The sequence below is a fragment of the Ursus maritimus genome, unplaced genomic scaffold (genome assembly GCF_017311325.1).
Source record: "Ursus maritimus isolate PB19 unplaced genomic scaffold, ASM1731132v1 scaffold_16, whole genome shotgun sequence".
NCBI lineage: Eukaryota > Metazoa > Chordata > Mammalia > Carnivora > Ursidae > Ursus > Ursus maritimus.
The window spans coordinates 4253064-4264768 of record NW_024424008.1 but is presented as its reverse complement, the minus strand read 5'-3'; positions in this window follow the sequence as shown (position 1 = coordinate 4264768).

The window sequence follows — 11705 nt, the reverse complement described above, 5'->3', positions numbered from 1 at the left end:
GGGAGAGGGCACAGGTGACCCCTCATCATGCAGAATGAGGATTCTGATTGAGATTCTGAAGCCACAGGTCAAACTAGAGCTTTGCTGGAGTGTGTGTAACCTCAGAGGGACCTTGGGCTTGGGGAGTTCATTCGGTGAGAGTCTCTGCAGGGTGGGAGGTGCAGAAGTAAAGCCATTTGGAGACTAGGAGAGCCTACTCCAGCCGTGCCTCGCTCTAGCTGGGTGGGGAAGCCTGCAAGCTCACCAGCATCTCCGAGGCCTTGGTCATCACCAATTCTCAGAACAAGCTAGTTGCCTAGATAAATAAGAGTATAGGGAGATACTTGAGCTGGGCAAATTCTCCCAACTGGGAGGTGGGGAGAGGATGGTGGGGTGAGGAGAGCAAGAGCAAGTTCAGAATCTCCGAGTTCGGTTAGACCCCAGAAGCCTTCTTGTCTGACCCATTTTTCTCCCAAAGCAGGGGCTGGAGGAGAAGATGCAAACACTTACAGCTTAATAGTTTTTCTCTTATCCCCGTCACACAAATAATTATACAAATAACTATGTAATTAACTAGATCATTGTGATAAGAGCACTGCAGGAAATGCACAGAGAACTGTGTCAGGCTGTAACAGGGAGGTCTAGCCTAGTCTTGAGGGAGAGGCCACCCTGAGAAGAGAAATGACATTAAATCCCAGATCTAAGAGGTGAGCGAGAAGAGGCTCAAATGAAGAGGAGAGGAAGAATATTCCATGTAGAAGAAACGGTCCATCTGCAGGCTCTGAGGCAGGTGTTGGTTCAGACAATGTCAAGGGCAATCTGCGGCAGTGTGGGAGCAAGTGGTGGGTGTCAGCAATGGGAGATGCTTCGGGAAAGCCCATGCATGCAGAGCCAAGGGACGGACCAAGAATGGGGGCTTTCTGCGGAGAGCACCGGGAAACCATTACATGTTGGAGGGTGGGTTGACAAAATCTGATTTGCATTTTCAGAATATCTCCTGGCTGCATCTGGAGTACGGAGGCTGGATTAGTGGGACTCAGGGCGGATGCAGGGAGGCCAAGAAGCTCTTGAAGCAGCGTGCAAAGATAATGATCACTCTGACGAGGGCAGTAGCAGGAACCGTGAGACTGGAGGGAGGGCCAAAAAGGACTCTGACTTGTTTCCAAATTTTGTTTGTTTTTTTTTTTTAAAGATTTTATTTATTTATTTGACAGAGATAGAGACAGCCAGCGAGAGAGGGAACACAAGCAGGGGGAGTGGGAGAGGAAGCAGCAGGCTCCCAGCGGAGGAGCCTGATGTGGGGCTCGATCCCATAACGCTGGGATCACGCCCTGAGCCGAAGGCGGACGCTTAACCGCTGTGCCACCCAGGCGCCCCCCAAATTTTGTTAAATCACAGATTAATGAAAAGAGTCTGAACGTGTATAATAAAGAAAGGTAATGTTTTCCACTTAATTCCCACCTTCCATTCTCACCTGCTAAGGTCACCATGCTGACAGCCTGAACAGGGGCAGCCGGGCACATCTTTTCTTCACGTCCATTTGAACAGAAAGAGGTTTCCTTTTAAATGGGGTGATATTCCTTTTGCTACCGCAACCTACTTTTCTCACTTAACAGTGCAGCACAGATCCTGTGCGAGTCAGTAGCTGTAGCTCTAACGCATGTTTTAACAGCTGCGGGATATTCTCCACGAGGTTGTATGACAATGTAGTCAGCCACTGATGGATAGAGAGATTCAGAGAGCTTCATTTTCTGCCACCACAAGCAAGGCAGAAATTATAGGGTTATCCTTCTCGACAGGTGATTTTCCCCCCATAGAATACATTTCCAGATGGAGGGTTTCTGGGTCAAAAGGCATGTGCATTTTTAATTTTAATAGATGGTGCCAGGTAACTTGCTCCGAATTGTAATAGATAGTGCCAGATTACTTGCTCAGCAACAAATGAAATTAGCCATTTTCTCAAATTTTTAGCAGACCTGACCCTTTTAAAAACTTTTTGCCAATCCGATGAATTAAGGTAATGAAAACTAATCTTGCTTAATTTGTGTTTTCCCTTGGGATGCTTGGGTGGCTCAGTCAGCAAAGCACCTGCCTTCAGCTCAGGTCATGATCCCAGGGTCCCGAGATCGAGTCCCACATCGGACTCCTTGCTCAGCGGGGAGTCTGCTTCTCCATCTGCCTGTCACTCCCCCTGCTTGTGCTCTCTCTCTCTCTTTTTCTGACAAATAAATAAATAAAATCTTTTTAAAAAATTGCATTTTCCCAACTAATAATGAGGGAAAGCACTTTACTGGCCATTTAGATTTCCTCCTCCCAGAATGGCCTATTCATACCCTTTATCCATTTTTCTCTTGGGCATTGTCTTTTTCTTTACAACATAGAGAAATTCTTTGCATATTCTTTGCATGTTTTCCCTTTCACTGTTACATATTTTGCAAATATTTTTCTGCTATATCATTTGTCTTTTTTCTTTGTTTATGGTATCTCTTGCCATTGAATTTTTAAAAATCAAATCAAGTATGTCTTCTTTTGCTACTCTTACAGGTATCCACCAAATTCATTCATATTATTCAAATCTATTCAATTTTCCCCCTAACATTTCTAATATTTGCATTGTTTCACTTTTATGTTAAAATCTCTAACTCATTTGGAACATAATCTTTATATTTGGGGGGTAGGGACCCCTTCTGTTTCTTCCAGATGGATGACCAGTATGGCAGCACCATTTTTTAAGACGACTTTGTCGAGGTGTAATTCACATACCATAAAATTCACCCATTCAACACGTTAGTCTACTCACAGGTGATTCAGCACAATTTCAGATCACTTTAATGACCTCCAGAAGAAACCCCAAACCCTTTAGCTGTCACCCCCTACGACTCCCAGCCCCTGGCACCCATTCATCTGCTTTCTGTCTCTATAGACTTGCCTATTCTCGGCATTTCGTATGAACGTTTGTGGCTGCCTTCTTTCGTTCAGCACAATGCTTTCAAGGTTCATCCGTTTTGTGGCATGTATCACTACCCCATTCCTTCCTATGTTTGGATAATATCCATTTGCCAGTTGGTGGACATTTGTTCCCCCCCTTTTGGCTATTATAAATAACACTGCCATAAACCTTACTGCGCGGGCGTTTGTATAGGTGTGTGTTTTCCATTCTCTTGGCTATATACTTAGGAATGGAATTGATGGTCATAGTCATATGGTGGTTCTGTGTTTCACTTTTGAGGAGACAGCAAGCTGTTTTCCAAAGTGGCTGCTCCATTTCACATTCCCACCCACAGTGTATGAGTTCTGATTTCTCCACATCCTCACCAACATTTGTTATTATCTGCCTTCCTTTTTCTTTTTTTTAAGATTTTGTTTATTTATTTGAGAGAGAGAGAGAGAGAGAGAGAGCATGAATGGGGGGAAGGGGCAGAAGGGAGGGAGAAGCCCCAACATGGGACTTGATCCCAGGACCCTGAGATCATGACCTGAGCCGAAGGCAGATGCTTAACCGACTGAGCCACCCAGGGGCCCCATTATCTGACTTTCTGATTCTAGCTCCTTAGTGGGTGTGAACTGCTATCTTACTGTGATTTGATGTATTTCCAATGGTACTGAATATCTTTTCAGGTGCTTATTGGCTTATTTGTATATATTCCTTAGAGAAATGTCTGTTTAGATGGCGGTACCATTTATTAATCTTTTTCTCTGGTGAATTGAAATGCAACTTCTATATATTGAAGTCCTTTCAACATTTGGACCTACATATTGGCTCTCTGTCCCTCTGATCTACTTATCTCTCCCTGGTTTACCCCCTACCGCTTAGATCATCGTAGCTTTGTAGTGTGATTTATTATCCAATAAAGCAAGTTCTCTCCAACTAGTCTTGCTTTTCATGTGTTCTTAGCTAGCCTCAGATATTTATTTTTCAAATGTTTTTCAAATTGGAATTTTCAGCAATTCTAAAAAAACATTTTTTATTTGGGATTCTAAGAGAAATTGCACTAAATCTATACATTAACTTTGAAAGGATTCACTGTTTATGAGATTAAGTCTTTGAAATCTGGCGATATGTTCAGATCTTGTTATAGGTGCTTCAATATGGTTTCATGGCTTTCTTCAAAGAAGATCTTTAACTTTGTGATGGTGGTTCTTGTTTTAAAATTATTTGTGAATATTTTATAGTTTTGTCACGATTGCAGATGATCTGTTTCTTCATTTCTATTTCTAATACCTCATTGCATTTAGGGAAAAAATATATATTTCCATTTACCTTGTATTTAGCTACTTTCCCCATGATCTAATTAACCTAAAAGCTTTCGACCTAAATTTTATTGGATTTTCTCGATATATAATCACATTATTTGTAAACAAACATATTTTCATCCTTTTTTAAACCAGCTCCTTATTCTGATTAGTTCATTTTCTTGTCTTATTGAATTGGTTAGAATTTCTAAAATATGTTGAATAATAGTGATGATAATGAGCACCCCATGTGGTTTACAATTTCTGGAAATAGCTTTTAAATGTCATTGTTTATATATTTACTACTGGGTTTTGGTAAACAGTCTATCAAATTGAAGTAGTTTTCTTCTATTTCTGTTTTAATATATGATTAGCAATAACTGCTGAATTTTATCAGGTGATTTTTGGCATCCATTACTATACCTGCATTTTATTCCCTTTATTTGTTGATTATTTCGTGCCTTATATTGATAGATTTTCTGATGCTGAATGATGTTCTCAGGGTTAAAAAGTAAGCTCTCTCTCATATGGTGTATTATTCTTTTGCTGCTTTTCCCACATCCAGTTAGCTAACATCTTATACCAGATTTTGCATTTAAACTGCTGATATTTTTTCTGTTTTTTTAATTCAATTTTTATAAGGTTTGGGAATCAAGAAAATGCTAGCTCATAAAATAAACTAGGAAGATTTCCAACTTTTTCTCTTGTCTGGAATAGTTTAAATAACATTAAAAATCATCTGTTTTTAAAGAGTATATAAAACTTTCAATATATTCCGTGCCTTGTGATATTTTGTATTTTATTTCTAATTATGGTGAAATGCACATAACATAAAATTTACCGGCTTACCCATTTTTAAGTGTAAAGTTCAGTGGTGGTGAGCACATTGGCATTGTTGTGCAAACAATCTCCAGAATTCTTCTCACCTTGTCAAACTGAAACTCTACACCCATTCAACAAAAACTCCCCACTTCTCCCTCCCCCAGTCCCTGGGAGTGGTGGTTTGGTCTTTATGAAGCTGACTATTCTAGGTACCTCGTATAAGCAGAATCATGCAGTTTTCGTCTTCTTGGGACTGGCTTATTCCACTCAGGTTATTAGCCTCATGGTTCATCCACGTTGTAGCAGGTGTCAGAATTCCCTTCCTTTTTAAGGTTGAATAATATCTCATTTTATACACACACACACACACACACACACACACACACACATTTTGATTATTCATTCACCCATGGAAAGACACCTGAGTTGCTTCCACCTTTTATGCTTTTGAGAATAATGCTGCCATGAACATGGGTGTACAAACATCTCTTTGAAAGCTTGCTTTCAGTTCTTTTGGGTATATGCCCAGAAGTGGAATTGCTGGATCATATGGTGTCTTGTGATATTTTAATGGCAGAGTTTTCATTTCTTTTTAAATCTCTTCTGTTTATTGGCCTATTCAGAATTTCAACTTCACTCAATTTTATTAATTTTCTCCTTTGCCTGGAAACCATCCACTTCCTCTTGGTTCACATGTATTTTCATAGGCTTACACATGTTATTGTTATAATTCTTTAATCTTTTCTGTACCTGTGATGTATCGCTTTTCTTTTTTAAAGTTTTTATTTAAATTCCAGTCAGTTAACATACAGCATAATATTAGTTTCAGGTGTACAATATAGTGATTCAACACTTCCACGCAACATCCGGTGCTCATCACACAAGTGTGCTCCGTAATCCCCATCACCTGTTTCACCCATCCCCCCACCCACCTCCCCTCTGGGAACCATCAGTTTGTTCTCTATAGTTAAGAGTCTGTTTCCTGGTTTGCCTCTCTCTCTTTTTTTCCCCCTGTGCTCGACTGTTTTGCTTCTTAAATCCCACATATGAATGAAATCATATGGTATCTGTCTTTCTCTGAGTTATTTCTTGTAGCAGAACACTCTCTAGCTCCAACCACATTGTTGTAAATGGCAAGATTTCATTCTTTTTTATGGCTGAGTAATATTGTATATGTTTGTCTCCCCCTCCCCCAACCAGTTTTGCTTATTTTGTGGGTCGTTTCAAGGAATCAAGTTTGGGTTGTAATTTTTCTTTTAATTATTTTTTCCCAAGATTGTTTATTTTCTATTGAATTAATTTCTGATTTTGACTTTATTAGTATCCTTCTACATTCTTTTGGCTTAGTTTGTTCTCCTTCTGATTTCTTAGATTAAATACCAAGATTGCTGTAGTCCTTTGTTAGTTTGCTTAATATTAAAAGCATTTAGGGCTATATTTTTTCCTCTAAGTACAGCTGTGTCCCAGAAGTCCTGCATGCCACTTGTGTTCTCTTTTTCATTACTAGGTAACTTGCAATTTCAGTTTTGATCTAATTTTTGATCCACTAGTAATTTTAAGAGAGTATTTCTTCATTTCCAAGCACCTCATGCTTGGGGCCTGGAAGTTAGCCTTATTTGACATTAATGCTGCTGTTCCCGCCCCCTCTCTGCTTGCATTTGTTTAGGACATCTTTGCCCATTGGCTTTCTCTTCACTCCGCTTCATCACCTTGTTCGGGAGTATTTCTTGTAAACAGCATTTGGCTGCATTGTATTAATTAGCTCGTTCAGACGATCTGTCTTTGATAGGGATGCAGTTAGTGGACAATCTGATATACTGAGCTTTTCTTTCCGTTCCTTTTCTTTTCCTTTTACTTTTGTTGGCTTGATTGAAATTCTGGTATTAAGAACGGAGTGGCCAGTTTACTGAAACAAGATGAAGAAAGATTTTGGAAGAAATATCAAGAGTTCAACTTTGGCTTTTAAAATTTAAGATGCCTTTGAGACATCTACGTGGAGATGTCAAGGGAGCATTTGGAAATACTGGAGTGGACCTCAAAGCAGAGATCCTGGGTGAAGGTCACACACGCCGGCAGCCAAGGATGGCACCCCAGGCGACGGCGTTCTAAGACGGCCCAGGACCCAGTCCTGAGGAATGCCAACAGCTAAAGAGTGGATGAAAGAGGAGAGCCAGCAGTAGTTAAGACGAAAGGCAACGTCCACCGGGGGATGATGCTCAAACAGCATCTCAGTCTAGGGAAAATCATGTTCGTTCGAGAAGGAAGGAATCAAATGCATTATTAAATGCTTGGAGGGTGGGTCAAGTGAGGCTGAAAATAATCCCTTCGTGATATCAAAGTCACTGGCGACCTTGGCAAGCCTGGTAGAGACCAGATAGGAGTGGGTGCGGGGAGAATGGGAGGTAAGGAAGTCAGACAAGACAAGGGGATGGGTGGCAAAGTATCTCAAGAATGATGTGTAGCCCGGGGACTTGGCTTGTTGTGGATGAGACACCAGAGCTTGTTTGCCCGCTATGGTGAAAGGTCGGGCACAAAGGGGAGATCGAAGGGAACAGGAAGAGTCCACAGGACACCTTGACAGGTGGTGACGGGTAGGCCACGGCACCTGCTGAGGAATAGGGCCCAGGGAGGAGGGAGGCCACGTTTGCCACTGCCTCGGGAGAGAAGGTGCATGTGACCAGGGCTCTGTTGCAGTTGCTGTCGGTCAAAGGAGGAGCATAGTCTGGAGGCAGGAAGGGGAGGGGCTTCCTGTCTGATACCTTCTCTCGTCTGAGTCAGGTAGGAGGTGCTGTCATCTGCTGAAACTGGAATGGGGCAGGAGGACCAGGGGGTTGGGGAGATGAGAGGGAAATAGAAGTTCAGGAGCATGGGAGATCAAGAGGCCCTCCAGGCAGGGAGGGGCAGTGGAAGCAAAGCCTTTGCTCTGCTTGATGACCTTGATGCAGGGCCCTTTGTGGCTCCTGCTGAGCTCCAGGGCCACCGGGTGAAGCTGCCAGAGGGGGCTACTCCCCTCTCATCGTTCTCGCTCATTCTTGCTCACACAGCCTTTCCCTTCATGCCCATCACGTAGCTAAGACAGGTTGAAACGTAAAAGCCATACAAATACCGAGTATCAGGTCTCACACATTTACAATAATTAGCCCCCAAATCTGATCCTCTGATTCTCCTCTTCAGGAGCCTCCTTTCCAAAAAGTTGTGAGACCTTCTGGGAAAGCCTGCATGTGCAACCCAAGTACCCTCTGGGCACCCTGAGATTTTGAGTTCTGGAAAAAGTCACTTTCTCTCTAACAATTCCAGCGTTGGGAGGTGGGGTTGACAGGCATGAGGTATAGATGCTTCCTGTGGAATTACAGCTGCTCTCTGATGCTTCTGCATCTTGCCCTCCGCTCCGTGCACGTGTGCTGCCAGGGCCGCCGAACTGCTGCCCCTAGCTGCTCTATCCTTTTTGACCCAGCTTGGAGATACTTCCTGCTCCTAGTGACCAGCTCCTTCACAGGGGGATCCCATCGCAGAGCCACGGGCCCAGAGTGACTCAGTTCCTCGTTTGTACCACCGCTCTCCTCTTCCTGGGGTGCTGGTTGGGCCCAGCTTAGCAGTGTACCTGGTACTATTGCCCCACCGAACTCCAGGCCTTGTGGTTCAGTCCAGTCCCCTCCCAGGAACCTCACTTTCTCTCCTCCAACATGGCCCCTGTTAGGGACCTTGGTCTTTAGGGTAGGTCTGTCCATGTCCGAATCTCAGCTGTGGACTGAGTTCAGTGTCTTTCACCGGGGCTTGGGGCTGGGTTTCTGTTTCAGTGTTCCTGACTACTCTGTGATGGTTAAGCTCTCTGAGCTCTCTTTTTCTCTATGCAAACTAGGAGAAGGGTCTCCTAAGAGCTCACCAGATCCTTGGTGGGGGTGAGGGGGGGGTGGGCACAGGGGTGGCTGGGGAACCTCTCAGGCTGACCTCTCTGAGTGTGAACTCAGGCGAAGCAGAGATTCTCAATTGCAGGGCCATGCTAGTCCTCATGGGGCCTTTGCACAAGTTAGAAAAAGGTGTCTCCTCTGAGTGGGTGCAGCGTACACCAGGCCCATGGTCTAGAAAGCAGAGAGGGGGCAGAGTTTCAGCCCTCGTGTAGGGGACAGCTGGCACTGATGTAGACAGTGGCCATGCCTAGCTACACAGAGAACTAAACAGTATGGAGATTCAAAAACTGGGCCGAACAAGAAAGCATGTTCCTGGGTTCTGGTCCCACGCCATCTGAGATCCTGGAAAAAGATGATGCCCAAATGTTTCTCTTTCTGAGCTACCATTCCTGTCTCTAAAGTTGGGGAAAGCAGAGTTCCTTCCCCTGCCTCTGCAGCTCCCATTCTCTCCAGTGACCCAGTGTAGACTCTTGATACCGTATCTCTCCTCCCTCTCCAGGCAAACACTCCCCTCGGGGACTGATCTCATCCCCCAGGCCTCAAGTAAACAATCCACACACCCTCAGCAACCCAGCCTTCATGCAGAGACACCCGCCTAGAAGAACAGGGAGGAGCTGTTTCCTCGGAGGAGTCTGAGAAGTGGGCAAGGGCTTCCTACGCAGAGGGATTCCCTGAGAGCAGTCCCTGGGGCCGGCACCTGCCCGCAGGACATGTTCAGTGCTACGAAAGCAGTCCAGAGCGCGGGCTGGAGTGTGAAGGTGGTTGCTGGAGGTCAGTAGAGATCAGTGGAAATAAAGGGAAGTGGTGGTCCCAAAGGCTTCTTCAGATCTTGCGAAGGACCTGAAATGATAGGATAAGTAGTTAGGGTTTCGTCATGAGGACAATGGAGAGCCATGGAAGGCTTTTGAGAAGGAGAGTGGCAGGGTCAGGTCCTGACAACAGGAAGATGTCTCTAGCGGCTTGTGCAGGACGGCGAGGGGGACGAGTTGCCACCCCTGGGTGCAGTGTGCTTCCGTTCAGTGCCAGTGGGGGACTGCGAGTAGTGGGCTTGGAAGGTCATTCTGAAGAGCACCTCTGCGCTCTGCTTTTCTTCACCAAATTGAGTATCATTCAGTCATTTCACAAACTTTTCCAGATACTGTGTGGGTCCAAGTGCAAGAACGGAGGAGGGCGGGGAGAATCCGGATGAGCCTCCCCCCCCCCCCCCAACCCCCCCCCCCCCCCCCAAGCTGCCTCTCCACCCCTCCAGTCAGAATGTGTTTTGCTAAGTGGTGGCTTGGGGACAGTGTAAGGGTGACAAACTGTGCCCCTCCCCACCACCAATTAAATTTTTTAAAAAGCTGCTATGGAAGGAGCGAATATTAGTTTCCTGATTTATAAAGCCAAATGGATTAAGCTCATTCATTGCCTGAGGAAACAAAAAGGAAATCTTCAATACCTCTGCGCACATTGAGAACAGGAACAATACTGGTCTTTAGAAAGCAGAAACCTAATTTGGGGGAATCAATTACCCTCTGTGTCCCTGCCTCTGTGGGCTCTCATACTCGCTCTCAATAGAGATTTCCTGGGACTTAAGTTGGTCAACCACGGACACACCCGCGGTTCAGCCCGGCAGACGGGAGGGAAGAACTAGGCAGAGGGTGGGCGGAGTTGGGTGGGGGTGTGCCTGGGCCACACGCACCTGCGGAAATAGGGGTAGAGGCAGGGGCGGGCAGGGTTGTGGGATAAAAGCTGGGGGTGGGGTGGGGTGGGGTGGGGTGGGGTGGGAGGCAGTACCGAGATGGGCCAGGGAAGGGAAGCATGGGAACCTGGGGTTTAAAAAGGGGGTGGGCTGGGGGAGCAGGGGTGGCTGGGGAGGGGGAAGCACAGCCCGGCCAGTGCAGAAACACCCCCACCCCTTCAGGATCCTCACGTTTCTCTTCTGTGTTCTGCACTTAGCCCGTAGGCTTGAAGGTGCAACCGGCAATGCTGGGGCAGTTAGGGAAAAGGAAAGGGGATGGGGCGCCCACCGCAGCAGCCACGGAGTCAAATCCACACAGCCACGTACAGGGGCACTCACAATCTCACCACTCCCGCGCTGGGTCCAAACCCTGGCCAGCAGTCTCCAGACCCAGGGCCACGCCCGGCCCGAGGCACTCACAGTCACACGCACGGATCCCCCAGTCCCACGCGCGCGGCCGCAAACTCACACATGCCGCCAACCCCCACGCCCGTCCTCGGCTCCCACGGCGGCTCACCACCCCACACTGCCCCCACTCCGGCATGCGGTCACACACACACGCACGCAGTCGCTCAACGCACACACTCTGGCTGTGCTTTTGTGTTTTGTCAGAATTAATGAGAAAAGTTCCCGTGCCCTGCGGGTAATTAGTGTCCTTGGAGTTAAATAAGCTAATGGCGAGCACCTCTGGCCCAAGCAATTATGTTTGTGTATTGAATAATTGATTCAAAGGGGGGAAGGGCCGCTAATCAGATCTGAGCATAATGAATTGATTTAATTAACAGGGGAACTGAGGGGCCCTGGGAAACGCAGGCTGCACTCGGCAGAGGCTAGCGCGGCCCGCGCGGACGGAGAACGCGCGCGCGGCGGAGGCGGCCCCGGCCCCGGTCCCGGTCCCGGTCCCGGGCAGCGGCTGCTCGCGCGGCTCCGGCGACCCCGCGGCGGACGGACGCGCCCCCGCCCCCACCCTCGCCCCCGCCCCCGGGACGCGCCCGCCCTCCCGCGCTCCCTGCCCGCGGGCTGAGCTGCCGGCGCCGGTCCGC